At 35.4% G+C, this 26,878-nt stretch overlaps 1 protein-coding gene across 1 annotated transcript in view; it reads right to left on the reverse strand.

Annotated features, from left to right (window-relative positions):
- The window catches only part of Ptger3 (prostaglandin E receptor 3), a 203,715-nt gene that overhangs the window by 96,807 nt on the left and 80,030 nt on the right, over positions 1–26,878 (reverse strand). The window lies entirely within an intron of this gene.

The following is a 26,878-nucleotide window of genomic DNA, read 5'->3' on the forward strand; positions in this document are numbered from 1 at the left end:
AAAATCCTACAGTGAAGAATTTACAGCACCTTTGTAAATTTTGAAATGTTGATAGCTAAGGCAAAATAGAAAATGAATGATATACCTATAGTTGATAAAAAGCAAACCTATTTTTTTAAGAAGAGAACCCCCTTAGGCAATACTTCTATGGAATAGTTTCTAGACACCCTGCACATTGGTGACACTTCTCCCAACAAGAACTCCCCCATTCCTCCTTTCTACCACTCACCCATATTGGTAAACACTCTATTGTGTTGTGAATGACATTACTAGTTTGCAAAACAGTATTTCTTTCACATAGGTTCATGAGCATCACTTATATCTCTTACTAATCAAGACTCCCTGGCCACCCTCTTTGACAGATAAGGCGATGGTTGAAGTTCACTTTAGAATGTAGCCTCAGTTTGGAAATGTTATTGGTCATAACATGTTTACCCTGTATTTTTTAGTTATTATTCATCAATAGCATTCTTATAACAATTGGGAAGCATCAGTAGGGCCATCATTGAGGTCTGTGGAGACTGTCTGAAATCTGAGCTTTTAGTTGGGTTGATTAAGAGGAGATTTGTTAAAATATTTAGATGTCAGACAGTCCTTTGGGAGTTAGCATTCTGCTATAAAACAAAAGGAATATAACTTTCATTCACAACCCCCCAAAAAAGACTACCATATCTTTGTCCAAAAGGTGCATGGTGAAGATTTTTTTTTCTGTCTGTCCTTTCATTTGTCTCTTAAATTTGGTTGACATAAGTATTTATATCACAATTCCAAGACATGGAATGTGGTGGGCAGAATTTCTAAAACACCTTCAAGATTTCTTGCCACAATTCTCCATGAATCTGATTAGATCACATTAGTATATTTTTATATGGCACAGTGGGTCTTAAGATAATTATCCAGATGGACTTCATCTAATATTAGTCTTAAAATCAGAGAATTTTTTATGTTTGAAAAGAGAAGTCAGAGAAATTTGAAGTTGGATAAAGGCAATGCAGTACAGTTGGCTTGAAGGTGCAGGGGATCATGTGAGAAGGAGTGCAGGTAGCCTTAAGGAGGAGATGGAGGCCGCACCTAACAGCCTGCAAAGAAATGATGCTTCATCCTGTAATCACAAGGAACTAAATTCTGCCAGTAACAGAAATGAGTTGTGAAAAGACCTTGAACTCCAGATGAAAATGCAACCATTTGACACCTTGAGGTCAGTTTTGTGAGACGCTGAGCAAAGAACCAGTGACATCAGTCTGGACTTGAAACAACAAACATGTGAAATGATAGATGGGTATCATTTTAAGCGGCTGAATTTATGGGAGTTTGTTACGCAGCAATGAAATAGTAATACATTGATACCTCTGTTACCTGTCCCTGAACTCTATTTAAAAATCCATCATTTCCCAATACATTTAAAAGTGATAATATTCATAGGAAAAAAGTGGTATTGGAAGAAACTGTTTTTTAAAGAAATACAGATATTTATTCTTTCATATCAATGTTAAACAAATAATTCGAAGAATTTAACCTGTTTTATCCCCTCCTTCCAGAGGTTTGTGTGTGTGTGTTTCTCAATGTATATGCATATTCTTTTGTTTTTCAGCAAAATGAATAATTTTATAATCATAAAATTTTAGTTATAAATTACAAGATGATACAAGAATCCTTTCTGGTTAAGATGACATTTGTGGCCAATGATCAGTCTTAAATACCTGTCAACTCTGTGTATGGAGGATCTAATTAGCATTCATTCATTCAATCAACCAGTAATAACTGAGTGCCTACTTTATCTCAAAGTCTGGGCTAGACACAATAGACATGGCTGAAAAATGAGATACTCCCACATGTAAGGAGAACTGTAAGAACTCCATGAAGAGTGAGAGATTAATACACTGGTATGTTGTGTGGAATATTGAGGCTTCAAAGGGATAAACAAATACAAGGAAAAATACAAAATCCAAGATCAATTGATTAGGAAAAGATTCACCAGAAAAATGAATTCAAAGCTAAGACCTGCAAGACAGCATTAGATAAAGCAATGGGAGATGGGGGCAGTCGTGGAGGCAGAACAACTTTAACCAAGCCCTAAAAGCTACAGAGAGTGTCCTGGTACATCAGATTTATGAAGGGGCTTGATAATTCAGGATCATATATGTGGTGCTAATAACTTTAGAATTTATTATAGGAGAAATGAAGAACTGTAACATCTTTTAATCAATAAAACATCAAGGTTATATTTATGCTTTGAAAAATTTTCTGGCTGTAGTGTAAAGAAATGATGTGGTGGAGAGGTTGCTTTGGCTGCAGAGTGAATGTCTATTAGTGGAGGTATATAAATCAGTGAGGGAAATATAGGAAGCAAGACTGGGTAACAAAACATTAGAGGAGGCCATTAGAAAAGGCAGTTTGAACTAATTGAGCTGCAATGGAACAGAGTTAAGAATATAAAAGGGGCAAAATTGGAACATGTGCAGGTATAGAGACAGGAGAGATGGGAATTCATCTGGGATGCTACCCAAGAAGATAGCCAGGGCATTAGAGCCCTCTGGAGGGAACAAATTTGGGGAAGCATATTGATTGGGATTAAGTTGAATGTGTTATCTAGCCAACTATTGGATATGCAGATGGGAAGTCTGAACAGAAGAGATTTGGTAATCATCACTGTGCAGATGTGAATTTAAGCCACGAAATCCACAAACAGTATTCTATGGAAGAGGGATCAAGTTAAATTCCTGGGGAATATCAAAGCAGTAAGAAGACGATCCTGATCATATGGATATAGCTGAGACTGCCTTTTATTTTTTTATTTTTATTTTTTTTAATTTAATTTTTTTATCAGTTACACATGACATTACAATGATCTTTGCAATTCATACATTTGAATCATTAGGGTATAATTTCTCATTTTTTTCTAATTGTACAGATTGCAGAATCACACTGGTCATAGAGACACCTATATATATATATATACAGCAATCATAATGTCTATTCTATTCTGCTGCCCTTCCTATCCCCCCTGCCTTTTAGAAATCATCCATCCCAAATTGAAATATTTTGGAGCCAAGCACAAATTCTATAAATGAAAGACTCTATAGTCTAGAGGTTAGATGTCTATTTTGAAATGCTGTTTATACCATTCTTGTCTAAAAAAGAAGATAACGAGTGTGAGCAGGGGAGATCATAGTGCATATTAACAAAAATCTTATTTAAAACACTTTATGATACTAAAAAAAAGGAAATAAGAGCTCAGAAGAAGATGAAAAAGTTAATAAATCAAATCAGTACCCAAGAATCAGTACCCAAATATCACACTTGAGCAATACTAGACAGAGTGAAAATCACATCGCTGTAGGGTTTTCCAACACAATTAACTCAAATGCATTTCATAAGTGATTCTTACTAAAATTATGATGATTTTAAAAAATTACCATAATAGTCCTCATTGAGCAAGTACTTGGAGAAGTACTCCGTAATAGTGTTATTTTAAAAACAGTCTACATTTTCATTTCCTGAATTTAGTAACATTATCTAAAAAAGCTTCAAACATTTTCTAACATCTGGATATTACTTAGTTGTTTGGCATTTTTCTCAACACTTTTTTAGGATTTTTCGCTGGGGTCTTTCATTCTCGTTTCCACTCAGTAATCATGTGGTTATCGTTAGTAGTAATTAACTTGAGCCTGTCCTTTCATGTGTGGGGTTGATGAAAATGTAAATGTAAGTGATGCTGGGTTTCCAGAGAGAAAGTTGGCTATTTTCCAGGAAGACGGATGGAGGAATAACGGGTCCCCTCGTGTGATCAAGCAACATACATGATGGCCACTTGTGAGAGCACAGGATTAGTACTTAAGCATGTGCTTCAATGACTCTACATGGATAACCACAGAACCCGCACACAGATACTTGTCAAGTTCAGAAAACCCTCCTTACTGATAATGATTCATCTTAATAGAATTTGAATCTCTTATCTTTGAAGAGAGTTTTCTTTTGCTATTACGTACTTGTAAAATAGATAAAACACTTGATTTCATAATTTGATGTTATTTAACCTCTTCTTTTTTTTCCTAAGACCCTTTTGTTTACACTTAGAATGGAATTTGCAAATCAACATTTTTATTCTATTACCTAAGTATATGATTACTATGGAGGACCTCATCTACATGTTATTTCAGTTACCTTTTACCACTATTGTAAATAACCATAAAATTTTTCTGTTTTTCAGCCACATATGCTCTCCTGAAAATGTGATTCATACATACAACAACTCACTGAAAACTGTCATTTGGATCCCACAGATGTCTCAAACTCACTGTTTCAAACTGAGCCTTTTCGCCTGCGACAATCTCCTCTTCAATGTTACCAAACTCTCATCATCCTTTCAAGACAGAAATAGCGAGTTACTAGAATTTTCCTCTTCCTCACAAGAAATCAAGTCAGGAGTCATGAAGAGTCTATTTCCAAAATATCACTGGAATCTGGTCTTTCTTCTGTTTTCCTACTAGTGTTACCTTAATTCAGAACCACTTGCTAGAATTACCAAGACAACCTCAATATTACATTTTTGCTTGTAATCTTGTCCCATAATTCCTTTCCATATGATGTTACCAAAAATACATTTTGAAATTAAAATTTAATGTTGCCATTCCCACTTAAAGGACAAAGTCATGCTTTCATCTTCAGTATAAAAACCCAAATTCCTTAGTATGACTTATAAGACTGTGATGAAGACTTTTCTATGTATGTAGTACCCTTCTATATTTCTGTAAAAATGTAACTGTAGCCAGGAAGGCACCACCCAGCCTACCTCCCTTATGATACTATGATACCTATGACCCACAACCAGGAGGTCAGATGACTAGTTCTCACCAGTGGCAGAGCAGCAGGAGTAAGCTTTGTGGCTTGCTGGTTCAGACCTCAAAATGAAAGTACAAGACATGGTAATACAGCCCTGACCACAAAGATGAGAGCCTTAAGAGAAAAGGAGTGTGATCCCTGAATCACTCTGTGGAAGAGAACTTCTATTGGACCTGTAACCCACCCTGACTGTTCTTTGAGAGAGAAATAAACTTTTGTTGTATCTAAACTATTACATTACATATTATGGCATATTTTTGCCATAGTTTAGCCCACCCTAACACAAAATCATTTATAATTTAATCTTTAATTACATTTCTAACTCCATCTTTTACCAATTTCTAATGCTCATATGTATCCTAAGTTCTACCACACTGAGCTACACAAAATTCCATAGTGATTTAGTTATGTTCACTATTCTGTAGTTCAGTCATGCTCATTATTGCTTTTATGCCTTCTTGTCTGTTGTATCTGCAGGGTAATGCCCTCTCCTGCCTGACCCTTCAAGATCACTGTTCTGGAAAGCTTCTTCCAACCCCTGTTATGGGCTGAATTGTGTCCCCCACCACCGGCCCAGCCCTGCCACAAATATTGTAGTACCTTGGAATGTGATTGTAGTTGGAAATGGGTACTTAAAAGAAGTAATTGAGCTTAAATGAATGTTTTAGGGTAGGACTTAATCTAATTTGACTGGTGTTCTTATAAGGAAAGGAAAATGGGGCACACAGAGACATGCACCAAGCATGCACAAGCATAGGACACAGTGAGAAGGTATCTATCAGCAAGCCAAGGAAAAAGGCCACAGAACCCAAAACTGCTGACATTTCAACACTAGCCTTTTAGGCTCCACAACTGTGAGAACACACATTTCTATGAAGCCACCTAGTCTGTGATATTTTATTAAAGCAGCCCTATTAAATTAAAATGCCCCTCGAGCAGGATAGTTTCTAATCTGAAATTCAGCAATATCCTGAACATGTCCCACTTCTCATTTATCATAGCTATTTTTCAATCATTGATTTACTTGTTTGTCTCCCCAGTTAATCTGTGAATCTTTGAGAGAAGGGAGTCTGTCTATTCATCTACTTCTTTAACCCCTGATAATATGTTTGCAAATTTGTAAAAAAAAAAAATCAATAAATGTTCTTTAGAATGGATTAGTTTCTTCTCCACAACTTATGGCTTATTAGCAAGTAAATGACTGGTTGTTTGTTTCCTCTTTTTGCCTACATTTCTCACATATCTGGCCTAGGTGTCAAACATGCAGCCCTAATTTTGATGCAGAATTTTATTTTTAGAGTCTCAGCCTTGACATTTTTTATATCTTGTGTAAAACACTTAAAGTTGTAGCTTCTTTTCTTTTGCATATTTATTAAATTTCCCATGATAAATATGAGCTTTATAGCAAGAGAAAGATCTTTCAGTAGAGTGGGTTGGGTGGATATAGGGGACAGTTTCTGGTATTTTGTATGTTACAACAGCCTGTGTTTTCCAAGAACAGTAGGAATGATGTGTGCAGTATGCTGGCTCAGACTCCCCTCCATACTAGGGGTGATTTATACCAGTTTCTATGACACATTTTGTTGAATGAGAGTGGTCATTAGATCCAAGTTTGAATAATAAGGATTAATTTCACAGATTCTAAATAGAGAGTAAGAGAAGCTCATTTCAATCTTTTTTGAATGTTTGGAACAGAGGCAATATAAACTCAGGAATTGTGGGAAATTTTATGCATTGAGAAGCAAAGGTATTTGACTAAAGAAAGAGACATATCCAAATACTGAAGAAGTGCAATGAAAACAAAGACCAATGTTGATATGTGATGAGAGAGAGAGAGAAAGAGAGGAAACTATAACATCGATTAATTTTTATTTCCTCATTTCAGTTCCTTTGAAGCCTATTGAATCTCTGCTCGTGGGTTCCATGAGATTCTCATAACAAACCCCAGTTCAGTTTAAGCTAGTTTAAAATGATTTCTGGTAATTACAATAAAAAAGAGCCCTAGCTTGAATCAATTGGGTATGTATAGTTGACGTCTGCATTTTTGATCACTAAATTCATTCTCCTTTGATTCTGGTAATAACACTTCATCATCTTTTTTGAAGGCACTTTAGTCCATGAGATTCATTAAGACCAACACCAGGGCATAGCAATTAGTTCAGGAAGGGATTTATGTGCCAAACTGAAACAACACCTACATCAGCAGTATTTCTTGGAACGATTGAGAGATTGTAAGAATTTGAACTTCTAATTTTTTTCCCGATGAAATTGCTTCAATAGCAAAGATGCACTGAAGCCCTTGTTCACTACCTTGCTACCATAAAAGAGTACCTTCATAAGAATGAAACCAATTCAGAAGAAGGCAAAGCAAAGGACAGAAGCACCTAGATTCTTCATGCATCGTTTGAGTATTAAGCTTTGTCCACTCCCGAAGTCCTGAATGTTTAGGTTATTTCATAATAGATGTTTTAACCTCATTTAAACATTGCACAATGTAGACACATATTAACACAATAAGTGGTACCCTGTTGATATGTAAATTTTTATTTTTTATGTGTCAGCTAACAGATCAATTTGATTTAAATTAAAAATACATTTTATTTTTAAAACTCACTTGAATTATTGTTTTTGTTGTTATTTGCAACCCAAAAGTTCAAGTAAACATGCATAGCATTTCTTTGAATGTCTTTGAATTGGCAAAGTTGAATTATGCACACTAAGCACTAAATACAATGCCTAGCAATATATCTGAAATATAGTAAATGCTGAAGGAATATATGCTGATAGTGAATAGAAAGTACAAATGACTCTTGTGCCATTTTTGGATTTTTTTTTTTTTTGACAGAGAAAGTAGATGTAAGGGATTTTTAAGTTCTGGGTATTCTTTGCCAAAAGAAAAACTTTTTACTCACTGGTAATCTGCAAGTTGTGGAGAAAAAATTAAAGAACACTTATCCATTTCTTATAAATTTGCAAACATATTATCAGGTATTCAGGAAGCAGACGAATAGATTGTCACTCTCATTAAAGATTTATAGAATGTGGAAACAAATAAATCAATTTTGAAAACTAGTCAACAAGTTACAACATTTTCAACCCAAATACTAAATCCTCAGAAATTTTTCCTTCTCAATTTTATTATTTCCATTTCAATAAGAACTTCCCATCTGAACCAGCACAACAGCCTCCAATAGGTCTTCCTGTCTCCTGACTCTCTTATCCATCAATTTAGAGCAGCGCTGTGAGATATGTATCTAATCATTGTTTCCTGGAGATAACGTATATAAAACAACTAACTCTGTGCATAGCATAATGATAAATATTAAAATCTTCATAACAATGAAGATAGCATAGAAATATTAACTTTGAAACCAGTTGCTTTTGGTTTTAGTACTTAACTATACTTACAAGTATACTTTATTATCAGGATAAAGTGCTATACTAACTTTATCTAATTAAATCTTCACATTTAACTCAGTTTTTTCCAATCAAGAACCCATAACTAAAAGACCTTAAATAACTTGAATGAAGTCCCTTAATTAGCTAGTGACTGATAATGTTCACAAGGGATTGATTTCAAAATTTTTGTCTAATTTCCATGCTATTATATCTATTGCATCACACCATGACTTAATTGTTACATTTTCTTAGCTGATAAACAAACCAAATACGGCCCCTTCTAACTTAGAGAAACTGGTGACAGTAACTAAAAAAGCTGATTCAAGATAATGCACCACAATATTCTTTGAAGTCCTTCAAATGTGGTGTTGTCCTTGAACCTTAGCAGTTTTGCATAAAGCAACACATGAGAGATGTTTGCTGTCCTTTAGAACTGTGGGATTTTGTCTTTACTGCAAAATACCTGCTCCTGAATTCAGATTGTGTCTTTGCCAAACAGGAGTGTGTCTATGCATATGAAATCCAAAGAAAGTGACGCTAATAGACTGAATTGGGATGCATACCAAAGAACCAGATCACAGGTTTTGTACTACCTAATATGACTTGACTTAGCATGGTAAAACTGTTTTTTAACAAAAATGTGCATTATCACATACTGGCAAGACTGAGAAAATATATGAAGGGCTAAGTTTGCTTTATATCAAATTAAAAAGAAAAATTCATAAAATAGAAATTCTGAACAACAACACAAAAGCTATCTTTATCATTTGAAATACTTAGTTTGTGGAAGTACACCAAGAAAACGTGTACTGGCTCTTTGAAAATCCCACTTCATGATCTATGTGTAAAACATTCTCCTTGTTGTGCAGAAGTATAGACCAACTCAATAGGATGCATTAAAATTTTGACCTAAAAACCTCATACTAGTTCATAATTGTTAATTCATCAGAAGCTAGAGAACGCTAACTATTATTCAATTAAGATGCAGGTAGATTCAGTAATGCAAAGTTAAAGAGTTCAACTGTGCAGCAAACACTGAAAAGGGTCTTATGAAAAGCAGATTCTGACATAAATTTCTGTTATGTCATGATTTCCATAGAGATGGTGGCCAATCTGGGAGAAGAGACATAAGAAAGAATCTCTGGATAATGTTGTCATCTACTTTTTCTGGTCCCTTAGCAGATGAAGTGCCCGAGCTTTAGCAGATGAAATGCCCAAGTTCTCTCATCTGCAAAGCCGGATATGTACCCATAGGAAATTCACACTCTGTATAATCTGGGCTAGGAGCATTGGCTCTGGTCTCATGCCCTCTGGATATAAGTCCCAGATTCTACCATGTGTTTCCTTTATGAATGTATAGGTACTCAGTTTTTTTCTTTATTAATACACACTTGCCTAGAAATTTTCCTGAGGCAAGCACTGTTTGAAATTCTTTATTTGCTCAACTTGAGAAATGAGCACTATTATCACTCCCAGTTTACAAATAAGCAAATGGCTCACAGACAGAGTTAAGTATAGATAGAAGGTAACAGAAGCAGTAAGAGTCAGAAGTCAGATCCAGGCAGTTTGGCTACCTACATACAAAGTGCATATTGCTTACCATTACTTAAACTGCAGTGCTAAATTATGGCAAATAATCATTAGGATTTCTTCTTGAATGTGGAGAGGCTTATTTCAGATAATCCACATAGAACATCTTACATATTAATAGTTAGAGACTGAGCCAGTCTGTGAAGGCTGGAATTAGTTTGTGATTGTAAATCAGGTATATTTTTTAATTCCACCAGAGCAAAATGATTTCCAACAGTCCACCTGATTAGCATTGTTTGCACACCTAGATTTCTGCCATCTTTCTTTTTCACTTGGCATTCTTATTTCCAATGTGACTGTGACCCAGATGTCACTTCCAAATCATTTGGCTGGGGTCCTGACTGTTTTGCTCCAGGAATCAGGTATGTGTGGTCACAGGTCTTATTTCCCCTTTATTTTCACTGGTTGTTTGCCCCTGCATGTCCTTGAGCAAGCCGATTTATATAATTTCCAGTATAACTATTAAAGAAGGTTTCAGTGACCTAAAGGAGAATGTAAATTAGAAAAAGGACAAACACTGGGATCCTAGGCCTTGGTTTCAATCTCAACTGCAGTGATCACTTCTTAGGAAAGTCAGTATTTGCTCAGTAGCTTAGTCTCTTCATTGGTAAAATGGGGATCACATTCTTATTCACAGAGTCATTGTTTGAATTGAACATGATACATATGTGGATATGTACAGTGCCATGTTTAAACTGAAGTATCTATTCAACAAATACCCTTTCTCCTTTTGAAAGAAAAAGAGGGATCCATATATCTAGAAAAACTCTTTTTATGCTAATCTTTGCATCAAAGAATGAACAAACTCCGACTCTCGTTCTGTTATAGAATTTGTTGAGCTTCAGGTTACTTTGCTAAGACTCAACAAAGTTAGTGGATTATAAATTGGCTAAAGCATTGTTGAATGCTTGCAACTAAAATAAGCAGCATAATATAGTTTAGAAAAACCATTGCACTTCATGTACTTGGTTGTCTTGGTATACCTACTCTAAAACATTTAAAATTATACATGCTATGGTTTGGTTTGGTTTGTTTTAATATTTTTTAGTTGTAGTTGGACATAATACCTTTATTTTATTTTATTTATTTTTATGTGATGCTCAGTATCGAACCCAGGGTGAGCACTCTACCACTGAGCCACAACCCCAGACTGTTTGTTTTGTTTTGATGACATGCATGATTGTGCTTGGGAAACTGAAAAACAAAATGTTTTTAAAAAATTGCCCTTCATAATCAAAACATAGTGTAAGTGCCCAAGAGCACTATCAAGGATTTCATCAAGACTAGAGGCTCAGTGAGTGCAAAGGAAAAGAAGAGTTTTCCCATAATGCCTTAAAAGGAGAATGAACCACACTATAGTGCCTGGGGCATTCAATAACTGTTGCCATACAAAACCAACACACTCTGCAAAATTTAACATGAACCTTTAAGCTTTACATGTTGCCAGTAACTTGATAAAGAACGCATACCAATATGAAGTCATTTTTGTGATGTTTAGAGAGACATAATCTAATCACCGAGACTGTGTAAATTCACATGGCATTAGTTTGCCAAGTATATTTGATTATCATTTCATGTATTTCATTCCTTGTACAAGATTTTTTAATTATAGAAAAGCAGATAAGTATATCTCACTGACGCAGACTTTGTCAGAACTGAGAAGGAGAAATGGTAAGTGGCATTTACTCTGGATTGTAATAATTTCTCAGTTGGGCCTATATCCTTGGCTTAATGATTATGACTTTTTGGTATAATTGCCTAAAAGTTAAGGTGATTTTTCTGATCTTGGTCAAATTGGGATATGTTAAATAGAATTGGTGAGATCATTGTCATAGCAACTGCATTTTCAGGATGAGATTGCAACTATTGATATATTATAAAATCTCAATTTTCTTTTTATTTTCCTACCAATTGATAGCATGTGTCTTAGGTTCAAATTTCAATCTTGAGTAAAAAAATGTCAGAAAGAGCCTTTTGTATTTTGTTTGGTTAAAAAATAAGTATACTTTCTGCACAATTTTCTAAGTGTCTCCTTTTCACATCTGGAGACCGACAAACCCAGTGAGCACCGTGTCCAGGTGAGGTGCCCGCTCCTGCTTGAAATCCATTCAGATACATCCACCTAAGTTATCACTTTAGTTTCTTCTAAATATCCTTAATAGAGGGTGCCCCAACTCTTTGGCACTCTTTGCTAAAACCTAGAGGAGTCAGGGAAGGAAGGACAAGTTCAAGGAAGGACCAGTGACCTGCGCTGCTCCTGAAAATCCTACTCTGGCTGTGGGTGAGTTTCCTTCTCAAATGTAACCTCTAGTTACATAAAATAAAGAAAAAGAGAGGTTGAACTACAAAATATTTCTCAAAGGCACTAAAACTAAAATACGGCTTTAGAATTTAATGTTGGAAGAGGTTCAAATAGTTCAGAGGACAGGTTCTGGTGTGGGAGAATTACACACACACACATCTATAGGTAGAAATACAAAATATTTATCTCTTACAAAACACTTGGAAAAGTCTAAGTCCTGAGATTTAAGGTCTCTTAAGAAGATTGGTATTTCATAATTTTTCTGTGTAGAAAAATACAGTTTGTCATGTTCCTATGCCCTAAATTACTTTAGGATGTTGAATGATATAAATAGATAAGGAGCATTTAGTAAGCCACACATCTCTAAATTAGGTCTAAAGGGATTAAGCACATTCTCTTATTATATCCCAAGACACCAGAGAACACTTGAGACACAAGGAGGAAATGGAAGGTGATTTCAGACAAAAAGAATAGCAAGCTTATAATCGGAGTCCAGAAATGTAGTCAGAAAAGCCAGTTCAAGGGAAAAAAGAAAACTGAAGTTGGGCAAATGATAAAGGTCATGATGTATTTTGTAAGCCCTGTGAAAGAGTTTGGAAACCAATGATATGCATCATTAACTGAAAAAAAAATGTCAAGGACATTCATCCCAAGACTTGTGTTCAGTCAGCTTTTTGTCACTGTAACCAAAATACCTGACAAGAACAACTTGGGGGGTGGGGGGAGTTTGTTTTGGCTCATGGTATCAGAGATCTCAGTGCATAGATGGCTAACTCCATTGATTTGGTGTCCAAGATGAGGCAGCACGTGGGCCTTTCCACCAAAGGCCCAGCAGAGGAAAGGTGCTCAACTTACGAAGGGGTCAGGAAGCCAAGTAGGGTAAGGGAAGAGCCACTCAAAAGGCACACCCCATTGACCCATCTCCTTTAGCCATGCCCCATCTGCTTACAGTTCCCATGTCATAAGTCCATTCAAACTAGGATGGACTGATCAGGTTGTAGCTCCCATAATCTAATCATTTTACTCTGGCTATTTCTACATTAATAAGAGCTTCTGTGGGATACCTGATATCCAAACCATAACAACTTGCTCTAAAGAGTGTTGTAGACATTGACATTTCAGTCTGGGCAGCTTGAAATTTGGACAGGTTGACATCTGTAGAGAGAGACACTGTTGACATAGTCTGGATACTTCAGAGTAACACCGTTCATCACAACTTCCTATGTTGTCTGGTATTGCGAGTACTAGTCACATGTGGCTGGTGAGATCTTGAAATCTGGCAAGTTCAACAAGGGTAATAACGCATTTAGGATGGTGGATAGTGAAGGCACACAGGTAAAAGTGCTAGTGATTAGATACTGAGAACATGGTCACAATTCCAAAGTTCCTACTGTATATCTAGAGCAACCATAAAAATGTGGCCAACTTCAGCAACTGTAGGACACACCGAATCTAAAGAGTTAATGTGCCAAAGTCCAGAGGCAAATTCCAGCACAAACTGGCAGAGTTAAGAAACAAGGACAGGCATGCAGAAGAGTCCAAAATTTTTCTGGCCCTGATTCATAGTGTTGTAAAAGTTACAGGGTGTAGGTCCCAAAGGATTGACTTCTTTGATCTTAAAAGAGAAACAGATTGAAGTACAAAGCCCATTCATTGCCTATGGCAGGATTAACTAACGAAGAGGAACACAAAGTAGAAGACCCTGTGAAGGTCTTTTTTTTATATATCTATACTTGTTGGCTGTCCATTAATTTATATTTCCTACTCTAAGCTGGACTTTATTTATGAATGAAATTTTGTTCAGATCTATGAGGGATTTCTTTGAAATCAACATTTGTTCCTCTATCTGCAGACAAGTGATTTAGGCAACCCATCAGGAAGAATGGATTAGAACTGTAGGACTAATTCCTTCACTTCTCTGGGTCAAAGTTGTTCATAATTAGGGTGATGAAGTAGGTTTTTCCATTGCTCTACTCACAATTCTCTACTTTCAATAAAAATCAAACTAAAAACATAAGGAAGCCAAATGCAGAAGAGAGAAGATATTTTAGAGTGGTATGTTGTTCCATGGAGAGTTAAAACTGACTTAAATTCTATAATTATGTCTTACCTTTTAGACATAACATTTGATAGTAAATTCTAGCATCCCATGCAATTCTTTAAATGTATAAGTTTCTTTTCTAAATGAAGACATTACTGATCAGTTTAATTTTGAACAGTTAGCCAATTATTTTTACCTTTGTCTTAAATGTAGTTTTTCTTTCCCTGACTTTTTATCTCTAGTTTATGCTTTTTTATGTCTTCATTTTCTAATCATTTTTAAATTGTAAGGGAAAATTGCAGTAAAATATTCAAATAATTTTGCAACATGATTGTTAAAGACAAACTTATATAGAATAAACTATGGAAAGAGATAATGAAAAACAAATACTTGTTAGCTGATTTTAGATATCCAAATTTGATATATGAAGGTCACGTAAGGATATAAATATGTAATTCACAAACTGATAGATGTATTAAAAGATAAATATGTCAACATCAGAAGCAATCACTTCTGTTCCCTAAACTTCATTACTTTTGCCTTCTAGTTTAGATTTCTAGGATGTTTTCTTGAGATGGAAACCTGCGAATCTACCTTCAGCAGGGGAATGTATGAACTAGAAGAGGTGGAGATTGATTGTGCAGCACTGGGAAAGAATATTAAAATTTACTGAGCACCATTTGTATACGTAAAGATGCATTTAAATGACTCATTTTTGACAGCAACTCCATTACTCATTACACAGATATTTCTTCAACACCTTCAATGTACCAGGAACTATGACTGGTAGATACTAAGGTAGACAAGACAAATCAAGTCTCTGACTTTGCAAAACCCATATTCTAGTGCAGAAAACAACAAGGCAAACATATAAACAAGAACAAATCACATATTAGAATAGGCCTGATGAAGGAAATGAATGACCTGAGATAGTAAATAACAGGAGGAACATTCCACAAATGGGATGATCAAGAAAGACTGTTTTGAGAAAGTTTTTAAGTTATTAAGCAAAGACAGAAACAGAGTTGTAGCATGTAGGGAAAACAAGTTGGATAGCACATGCAAAGGCCTGGGATGGAAAAGATCCCTATGTCTGCTGAGTAATCAACAGACATATTTCTAAGAACTAGTACTATTAGAATATTAATAGTGAGCTAACTGAAATATGTGTTTTGCATGACTAATGAGTATTATAGATGAAGAGAAATAAACAGTACTAAGATACTTTTTGGAAGTGCAGTCAATAGTACTTGTCACATTTACTTAACAACATCTTCATATAACAAATGAAAAATTGCCTGAAAGATTAGGAAATGAACCAAAGCTCTTACACTAACTTCAGGATGCAGTTATGAGCCCTACCTTCCTCAAACCTCCTTATACTGCAACATAATACCTATCTTTATTAATTAGGGGTCAACATAGGTCTTATAAAGTCCTAAAAGTGTCCAGTTACAGTGAATCATGCCTGCAGTCCCAGCAGCTCAAGAGGCTGAGGCAGGAGAATCGTGAATTCAAAGCCAGCCTCAGCAAAACTGAGGTGCTAAGCAACTCAGTGAGACCCTGCCTCTAATAAAATACAAGGTTGGGAATGCAGCTTAGTGGTTGAGTGCCCCAGAGTTCAATCCCCTGTACATACCCCCCAAACTAATCCTGAAAGTGGAAGTTTTTGCCCATCTAATGATTTTGAATTAGAATATGCTATATTATCTTGAACAACTTACAGATTTTCAGTTCACAAATCCATAACATTATTTCACTGAAAAGGGTACCATATTTGACAAACACTCAAGGTACATTTCTTCTGCACAAATGTCAAAATCCTCTTGTATTCCTTCCAGAATTGTGCTCTATCATTGGCCTTGCGTGTGGAAAATTTTCTATTGATTAGAACAGGAGTGTTGGCAATTCTCAGTCATGTGATGCACCAACCTTAAGTTAAGTGGGGTAGTTCAAGTGACCAGCCTGTTTTTTCAGCTTTGCAAAAAAATGTGCCCATATCTTCCCATATTTAAAATAGCCTGGTTGCTGATAAACTCCTATGCTGCCAAGTCAGTCAACCTGTGGGAAAAGAGTTAAGATAAGCAGGACTTGGAGACCCAAGCTGAACTAGAAGAAACTCTGCTCTTTTTTTCTTAATTATTATTATTATTATTTAGTTGTAGTTGGACACAATACCTTTATTTTGTTTATTTATTTTTATGTGGTGCTGAGGATCGAACCCAGTGCCTCACAGGTACTAGACGAATGCTCTACCGCTGAGCTACAATCCCAGGCCCAGAAACCTGATCTTTTTAAATTCAGCATTTCTGCTGTTATTTTCTTCATTTGTATTCTATCTTTACTTCTGACCCACACCCATTTCTCCTCTTTTTCCATGCATGATAGGTTTGAACATCTTTACAATGTACTTCAAGTCAGCGTGGCATACTTGCTTTGGAAGTATTTGAGTTGCTGTGTGATTCTCCCCTTTCTGTGCTGCAGAGTCTAGTGACGGTCAAAGTAACTTTTAGTTTGAATTTAGGATAAGGATGATATGCAGCTGATTTCTCCCTGCCTGAGCCCCAACAGATCCATAAGTGCAAAAGAATCTTTGTCCTGTCCCCTGCCATGTGATGCCTCGGCTACTTTGGGACTCTGCCAGCAAGGAGGCCATCATCAGATGTGGCCCCCAGCAGAACCATGAGCCTAAATAAACCCCATTTCTTTATAAGCTAAGAAAAATTTCAAATTCATTTCCAAATCAAGAAGATAGGAAAGATGATACAGCTGGTAGAAAATGAGGAGATTATCATTCAGTGGGACCTGGTTTTAACACTGTCTTTGTACCTCACTGGCCCTCTGAGCCATCATTTTCTCATCCACAAAGATTATAGAATCCTTAAGCTGGGTAGTCCTGCTGGGGCAGTCTTCAGAAAAGATTTTATAAGGTTTCCTTTGTTAGGCTGCCCAAGTCTGCTGCAAAGAGTACTGTGATAGTTTGGCAGGGTTTTCCAGAACTGGGTGTGGCAGCCTCACTCTTGAAAACTGTCAGAGGGTTTTAACTTGTATCCTCACACCACTCCCCCCAGCAATACTGCAAAAGGACTGCAAGACCTTACTTAGTTGCAGAAGTTGGAACTGAATCTTAAAGCTTTTAAATCACTCACCCAAATTCACATAGGTAGTAAGTGGAGGAGTTTATGTACAAAACCAGTACTTCTGATTTCCAGTCTGATATCTTTTCTTCCTTTCACTATCATGGTTTTCTCTGTGTCTAGAAAAGCACATTAGACTTTTCTTTTTACAGTATAGTGCTGTTAAACAATACCTATATTTATTTTTAGTTATATAGTTGGGAATATAAAATTCTATTATTATCAAATAACTAAAACAAAGAAAAAGAATAAACATAGATGAGGATTGCTATGGTTTGGATGTGAGGTGTCTCCCAAAAGCTCATATGTGAGACAACAAAAGAAAGTTTAGAGGAGAAATGATTGGATCATAAGGGCTTTAATCCAATCAGTGAATTAATCCCTTGATGGGGATTAACTGAGTGGTAATTGAAGACTGGTAGAGTGTGGCTGGAGGAGGTAGGGCATTGGGGATGTGCCTCTGTAGTATATATTTTGTATGTGGCAAGTGGAGCCCCTCTCTCTGCTTCCTAATCATCATGTGAGCTGCTTCCCTCTGCCACACTCTTCTGCCATGATGTTCTGCCTTACCTTGAGCCCCAAGGAATGGAGCCTGCTATCTATGGATTGAGACCTCTGAAATCATGTGCCCCCAAATAAACTTTTCCTCCTCTGCAATTGTTCTGGTTAAGTCTTTTAGTTGCAGCAGTAAAAAAGCTGACTAAAACAAGGGTAAAAGAAGGAACTACAAATATATTCTTTAAAATGATATTAAGATGAGTTGTCCTGTATAGTTGTATATTCTGGCCAAGGATAATACAGTTTCAGAGAAATTTCATGCTTTCCTACATGAAGGAAAAGTAAATAAAGGAGGATGCTATTTTTTTAAAATCTCATCATTTTTAAAGAAATATTTTCTTTATTTAGGGGTGGTGGGTGCTAGCAAGGATTTAACTCAGGGCCACTAGGTCACTGAGCCACATCCCCAGCCCTATTTTGTATTTCATTTAGAGACAGGGTCTCACTGAGTTGCTAAGCATCTGGCTTTTGCTGAGGCTGGCTTTGAACTTGTGATGCTCCTGCATCAACCTCCTGAGCTGCTAGGTTACAGGCGTGCACCACCGTGCCTGGCATGAAACATTTTCTAACATGGTACCATAGATAAGATTAAGATAGGATATAAAAGATAGCATTAAGAATATTAAAATTCAGCAAGCTTTAAACTTTGGAAATATCTTGAAAATTACAGTGAAAACACAGGATTTGTAGTCAAGCAAAACTGTATTTGAGTTCTAACTCCACCGTATAAAGCTATAACATTGGAAAGGTCAGTTAAATGAGGTCCACTTTAGATATTTGCTTCAACTTCCTCATCTCTGAAATAGAAGTTTACAGTAACAATCTCAAAGAAAATTGGCAATTCATATGAAATAGCGAATATAAAGCCTATCCATTGTAAATGTAAAAAAACGGTTTTTTTCTTTTTTTTTCTCTTTGCTTCATATAGGTTCTCTTAGAGCTGATTCCTATTTCTAAGTAATATATAATCAAGTAGATTTCATTAACTTAATAAGTACTTGAAGAAAGAGACAGAGAGAAAGAGGGAGAAAGAAAGAAAGCGGAAAGGAAAAGGAAGAAAGAAGAAGGAGAAGAAGATAGGAAAGGAGGATTGAAGAAAGAAGAGGAGAGGGGCTGGGATTGTGGCTCAGCGGTAGAGCACTTGCCTAGTATGGGCGGACCCGGGTTCGATCCTCAGCACCACATAAAAATAAAACGCACTGTGTTGTGTCCATCTACACCCCAAAAAAGTAAATATTATTTTTAAAAAGAAGAGGAGAGAGAGAAGGAGGCAGAGAAGGAGGGAGGAAGGGATAAAAATCCTTACCAATGAAAACAATACTAAAATCAGATGGATACATGTTATTTTCTCTGAATGACCTGATGTTCTTCTGTTAGCAGAGATGGAAAGCACTTGGAGATATTCATCCTTGTCTTTTACCAAGTAGAGATATAATAAATATAATTTCACTAACATTTCTGAATATTTAACTAGAAATTGATGATTAGTTCCCAAAGAAGAACTTCTTGGTTGAAATATTTTCAGTTCTCTTTGTTTTTATCCTTTATTCAAGGGTGGGGTTTTTTTTACAGAAATATATTTTGGGATACTATTCTCATCATTATGCACAATTGTACATTTGTTTTTCAGACAATTGACCAGACATTTAATGTAAACCAGAGACAAAAAGAATTCCCAACACCCAATCTAGCCGTTGGGTCTTCATTAGACTTTTGCTCTTTATGGTATCTTAAGTACTTACTTCCACATTCACTGGAGAGAAGAGGTTTGGAGAGAAGAGGTTTGGAGAAAAGAGGTTTGGGCAGCTACCTCCACTAAGGGTGAGGGTTAGTTTCTTACATAGTCTTGAAGAATGAATAAAGTTTAAAGTTATTATAGGACAGGATGAATGTTGGTGAATGGATCATATCCACATATCCCCTGTTTCCTACAATTGTCAGTATATAGAGAAATATTCTAAGTAATTGTAGGCATTTATGATTAGGCTACATTAGAGAACTATTTCAAGAAAACTATTTGTTTAGCTTTGTACTAGATTAACATCAGCTGGGTGTTGGGCAAAGACACTGTGACTTGCAAAATATAGCAAGGAGTGTTGGTACAAAAAGAACTTCAGAAATATGCTTAACGTTTCATTATTTTTCCAAAAACAGTTGCATCACTTCCTAGAACATTAGTACATTTCTTTCCAACCACTATTTTTCCTTTGAAAAAGTGGGGGTAGGGATAATTTATAGTTAGTGGATTTTTACTGGCACAACGTAAATGTCAGGATCAGATTAGCAATATATGGATTAGAAACAAACATTGAACAATCTTCTGTGTGATTGCCAAGTCTTCAGAGACCTCTCAGACACCAAGATGAATTCGTGCCAATGGTTGAAATTTTAAACCAAAGGAATATGTCTTTGATTCAGAACTCAGGATGAGATCTTCACTAGTGAATGAAATAGTTAACTGATCATTATGCTTTTTTTGAAAGTTTATCTGTAAGAATAATTTTGCCAGATCTTGAAGAACTTATGCCAATGCTCCCCAAATTAAATATAAAGAGAGGACATAAATATATTAAATATAAAGAGAGGAAATGCTTCCAAACTTATTCTATGAAGCCAGTATTTCCCTGATACCCAACCAGATAAGAACACATGTAGGAACAAAAATTACAGACCAATATCCTTAATGAGTATAATTTAGAAAAATCCTTAGTAAAGTACTAGCAAACCAAATCTGACAACACATTAAAAAGATTTGATTTCATTCCAGTCATGCAAGGATGGTTTAACATACCCAAATCAGTAAATGTGATACACCACATAAATAAAACCAAGGATAAAAAAATCAAACAATAATCTCAAAAGTTGCAAAAAGAACCTTTGACAAATTCAACACCCCCTCATAACAACAGACCCTGAAGAAACTAGGAATAGGAGAAACTTATCTCAACAGGATAAAGACTGTCTACGGCAAATATAAAGTTAACATCATACTGAATAGGAAAAAATTGAAAGCATTTTCTGTAAAATCAGAAACAAGACAAGGATTTCCACTGTCACCACTCCTATTCAATACAGTACTTGAAATTCTAGCCAGAGCAATTATGCAAGAGAAAGAAAAAAATGGATACAAATAGGAAAGGGAAGTCAAATTATTACTGTTTGCAGATGATGTGATTCTACATTTATAAAACCTTAAAGTTTATACAAGAAGACGTCTAGAGATAATAATTCAGCAAAGTAGGAGGATACAAAAATAAATGTACAAAAATCAATAGCTTTCCTATACACCAATAATGACTCTGCTAAGAAGGAAATCAGGAAAACAATTGTACTCAGAATAGCTTAAAAATTTGCCTAGGAATAAACCTAACCAAAGAGGTAAAAGACCTCTACAATTAATTTATGAATAGAGAAACTGAAGAAGACAGTGAAAGATGGAAAGACTTCCCAAATTCATGGATAGACATAATCAACATTGCTAAAATGGCCAAATTACCAGAAGTGGTCTACAGAGTCAATGCAATACGCTTCAAAATGTCAAAGACATTTTTCACATTAACTGGAAAAAACAATCCAAAATTCATATGGAAGATCAAAAGGCCCAGAATGGCCAAAACAATTCTAAGCAAAAAGAGAAAAAAGCATCACAATAGCTGATTTCAAAATATACTACAAAATCATTGTGACAAAACAGCATTATATTTATATTAAAATAGAAATATAGGTCAGTGGAGTAGAATAAAACACAGAGACAAACCCCCATACCTACAGTGACTTGATTCTTGACAAAGGTGCCAAAAACATAACTTGAAGAAAACAGTCTATTTAATAACAGGTGCTAGGAAAATTGGAGTTCCATATGTAACAGAATGAAACTAGATTGACATCAGATACAGAAAAGAAAAATACAAATGTAGCTCCACCAACAAGTTATAAACTCAACGATGCTTTAGCAAAAGAGTTCTTGGAGGAAATGGTCCTTGAGCTAAAGACAGGTCAGGGTTAGTCATGTAGTGAGGGGGAGATGGGAGTACACAGTATGGAGCAGAGCACAGCAGCAGGAGACTGTAATTCAGCATTGCTGGAAAACAAGATGACAGTGGGAGAGAAGATCAGAGGCAAGGCCAAGACATGAATGTAGAAAGCTCAGTGGATGGGTTAAGTTGTTTTATTTTTTTTCCTAAAGGTCATGGAAAAATATGAAAGGTGCTAAGGGAAATAACAAAGATTTTCATTTTATTAACATAATTTTACTCTAGCAGCAGTTGTGGAAAATGATCTGAGAGCCCAAGATCAAAAGCATGGTGCCCATTATTGAAATAATTCAGATGGGAAATGATGGAGGCTGAGGTTTAGACCATGACAGAAAAGAAGGAGAGGCAGGATTGAGAGAAACTCTTAGTACTAAATATATGCAGATATATAGAAACAAGTTTAACTCCATTTTTTTTCTCTTTTTTTTTCAGTTTTTTAAAGAATACCTTTTCCCCCGTTCCCTTCATTCTTCTTAGTATGACATTTACCTAATTTTGTCTGAAAACCTATTTCTTAGCCTTTACTATCAGAGCAGTAGTAGCTGCCACCAAAAATAACAATCAGACCAGGTGCTCGCCCATAATCCCAGCAGCGTGGGAGCTGATGGTGGGAGGACTGCAAGTTCATAGCCAGCCTCAGCAACTTTGCAAGGCCTTAAGCAACTTAGCAAGACCCTGTCTTAAAATAAAAAATGAAGAGGGCTGGGGAGGTGGCTCAGTGGTTAAGCACCTCTGGGTTCAATCCCTGGTACCACACACACACACAAAAAAAAAAAAAAAAAACTGAGCAAGTATTTATGGAGCACATATTACTAAACCATACTTTACCCAATCACACAACAAACTTTATCATCTCTTGCTGTTTTAGCCTTTAATTTTCATTAGAAATCTTTGTTTAGTTTTATCTGGTATATTGGAATTTTCAGCAAATATTTTCTTCTGCCGCTCTTTGGCCATAGCATTTTAGTACATACTACTTAGTTCTCATTTCTTTTATAACTCTAAGGCATTTAAAGGGATTTAGTGTTTAAGTTATAAATTAAATCAATAAAAATGTTTGACTACAACTATAATCAGGAATCAACAAAGACTATAATTATTTATTTACTAAGGTTCTGGTATATTTATTTCTGATTGAAAAGAGAACACTATACTTTTTTCAAGGAAGCAAAAAAGTGTATATATAAAAAAATTAGCTTCTGCAATACCTTCATTTGCCTATAGGTATAGAGTTAAAATTAGCTTCTATGCCAACCTAATAAATAGCACAGCTGCCTAAAGGAAAAGTTAATTGATATGTAAGCTTATTTGTTTATGTATTTATTTCAGAACTGGGTCCTACCATGTTGTCCTGGCTGTCCTTGAACTCTCAGGCTCAAGCAATCCTCCTGTCTCAGCTTCCAAAGTAGCTGGGACTACAGGTGCAAGCCTCTGCACCAAGATACAGATTTAAATCTCATTTTCCTAACAGCAATTCCACGTATATGCGTGTATATGAGTTTGTGTGTTTTCATTCAAGAAGTCTAAAAATAGCTTCATTCTGCTTTCTAAATTTTGAAGACTGACCAAATACCACAATGTCAAAGAGGAAAAGCAAACAGAAATCAACTGTCAAATAAATGTCATTCTCATCTAGTTGTCCTAACTCATCATCTAGTTGTCTTAAGCATAGCTCGTATGTGTTTCAGTCATGCCACGTAGACTACCCATCATTCCTCACTGAGCAATTTCTGTGTGCTTAGACCTGACTGTGCTACACTTTATAGGTAGATGTTTAAGGAACAGATCCTGCCCACAAGAAGCTTATAGGCTGGGTGAGTATTTTTTTTAAACAATACAAAAGTTCTTAAATGCAGTGTGTGTAGTTATAATTTTAGATATTTACATATGTATATATGTACATATATATCATATAAGTTATTTTGGAATAAAAAAATTCAGATAATGAAAATAAAGCCTTAAAACATGAATGAAACAGAGAAATACTGTTATCTATAGCATGAGCTTAGAGATATTTTGAAATTAGCTAAACATCCAGTAAAACCTGGATTAATGAAAAGTATGAGCACAGATTTTTAAAACAGCAATTAAACATTTTAGTCATTGTTAAGTAAAAGTATAATGAACAAGTATAAAATATATAGACTTTTAAGATACTACAAATGGCAATTATCCTAGCAACAGGTTTTTCTAATATACTTCTAACTACTGAAGTTGTTGAAAAATTTTTGTTCTCTTAAGTAATTATATTGATTTTTAATAACTTTTTCTCATCATTTACTTGATTTTTAAGTTTTCCTGGTAGATAATAAAAAGGCAGACCAATTCAAATCTGGATTTTCATATATTTTTCAAACCATGGTAAATAACTGTAAGACACATACCTGCATGTACATATAAAAGACAAATCACCTCATAGTGGGTAGGGACGGGGAGCATGGGAGGATTAGATGAATTCTAGATAGGGAAGAGTGATGGGAAGGAAAGGGAGGGGGCAAGGGATTACCAAGGGCGGTGGAATGTGATGGACATCATTATCCAAAGTACATGTATGAAGACACAAATTGGGTGTCAAAATACTTTATACACAAACAGAGATATGAAAAATTGTGGTATATATGTGTAATAAGAATTGTAATGCATTTATTCTGCTGTCATGTAGTAAAAAAAATCAATAAAACTAAAAAAAATTAAAAAATAAAAGACAAATCACTCTGTTCAGTTCCTTGGCCCATTTACTGATTGGGTTATTTGGGTTTTTTGGTGTTAAGATTTATGAGTTCTTTATATATCCTAGAGATCAGTGCTCTATCTGATGTGTATGTAGTAAAAATTTGCTCTCAAAATGTAGGCTCTCTATTCACCTCGCTGTTTCTTTTCCTAAGAAGAAGCTTTTTAGTTTGAATCCATCCCATTTATTGAGTCTTGATTTTAAATCTTGTGCTATAGGAGTCTTATTAAGGAAGTTGGGGTCTAATCTGACATGATAGAGAAAAAACCAAATACCAAATGTTTTCTCTGATATAAGTATATTGATTCATAATGGGGTTGGGAGTGAGCATTGGAAGATTAGACAACCACTAGATAGGGCAAAGGTGTGGGAGGGTAAGAAAGGGGGCATTGGGGTAGGAAAGATGGTAGAACCAGATGGACATCATTACCCAAAGTGTACATATGAAGACACAAATGGTGTAACTCTACTTTATGTACAACCAGAGACATGAAACATTGTGCTATATATGTGTAATATGAATTATAATACATTCTGCTGTCATATATAACAAATTAGAATAAACAAAACAAAAAGACAAATTACTCTACTTTTCTCCTTTTTGAGAGAATTTGGATAAAGATAGCTTCTGGTAAGAGCCTGAGCTCCTGACCCTAACACTGCCTGTTTTCTTACCTGGCCCAGTTCTGAGATCTGGGCAGGACTTGGCCTGTCTTGCACATTAGCCTGCCCCATCTCACTTGGGAGCAACACAACTGGGCTCTTTGTTTTCTTCCACATTGGCTTGCATTAGTGCGGAATGAAAGCACCAGAGTTGTTATAGGATAGAGGTTGGAGTCTGGAGCTCATTTCTTCCAGTGCCAAATCTTAGGTCTAAACATACACAGAAGGTATTATATGTGTACAGTCAGGAACCATGTCTCCATAGCCCACTTATAAGCATAACAGTGTTTCAGGTTTTGTATGTGTATTCCATAGGGTGTTATACTAATTCCTGTAATAACATTAAAACTGGGTGTCAGCCACCTTTCTCTATATGTGACATTTTGGGGCAGAGTTCCTTAGGAACTCATCTTTTTATAGACTATTATTTCTAGCCTCATTATAACCTCATTATATAATGATGAGATTCTGTGTTTACTAAAGAATGGAAATGAAGGTGAAGGCACTTTTTAGTAAATGTGCTGCTAAAACATGATCCAGAATACTGGAGTACATATATGACAGAATCTTTTATTTTAGGTGAACTTATTGTGTAATGGACAGGTTTCTATGCATTACAAACAAAAATATCCTTTTTATTTACAATTAATTCTTCTTTGAACATAAACTGCTATAAAAACTAAAATCAACTTAAAAATGTATCAGAAGTATTTTATACTGACATATATTTTTCTCTACATCAGATTTCAAACTATCTTTGCCAATCATTTTTTCTAATTATTTCATTACTTACTTCTTTACACAAATAGCTTTAATAAACACTATTATATTAAACTGAATGTAATTATTCATCATTACCATGATGTGACTTTTTTAAAATGTTTTTTTTAATATTTTAATATTTTTTTAAAATTTTTTTAGGTGGACACAATATCTTTATTTTATTTTTATGTGGTGCTGAGGATTGAACCCAGTGCCTCACACATGCCAGGCGAACGCACTACCACTTGAGCCACATCCCCAACCCCTATGATGTAACATTTCTAAATCAGGAAATTTTAATATGAAATTTCCCAATTTCAGCAATAATATGGAAACAAAGTACTTTCTATCATATTCGTTTGAATTTTAGGTTGCTTATCTTGTATATAAATATGACCTTTGCTAATAATTTACTAAGGAAATAGCATTTTTCTAGGAGTCAGACACTATACTAGTGCTAAGATATTTATGAAGAAAATATAAGAAAAGGGTCTTTAATCCACCATGAACTAGAATTTTGTCAAGGGAAAATGGAATATTTAAGGAAAAAGGCAATATCATAAAATTAGTACCATGTAGATTTGGGGATAGAGGTGACAGAGAACAAAGATACTTAAATTATTCAAGGCCTAAGAGCAAGGTAAGATTTGAACATGTGGAAGGTAGGTAGGCTTTGCACTAACCAAAATAATTATGGGACATTATAAATAGGAATAGTACACAGGATTTTGAAATAGATTCTGTCCATGACATTTAAATCCACCAGTCATGAAGCCAGTCCATTGTTGACACTGTGAGCTCATTAAATAGTTGGAGATA

This window comes from Marmota marmota, unplaced genomic scaffold, assembly GCF_001458135.2.
Source record: "Marmota marmota marmota unplaced genomic scaffold, marMar, whole genome shotgun sequence".
NCBI classification, from domain to species: Eukaryota; Metazoa; Chordata; class Mammalia; order Rodentia; family Sciuridae; genus Marmota; species Marmota marmota.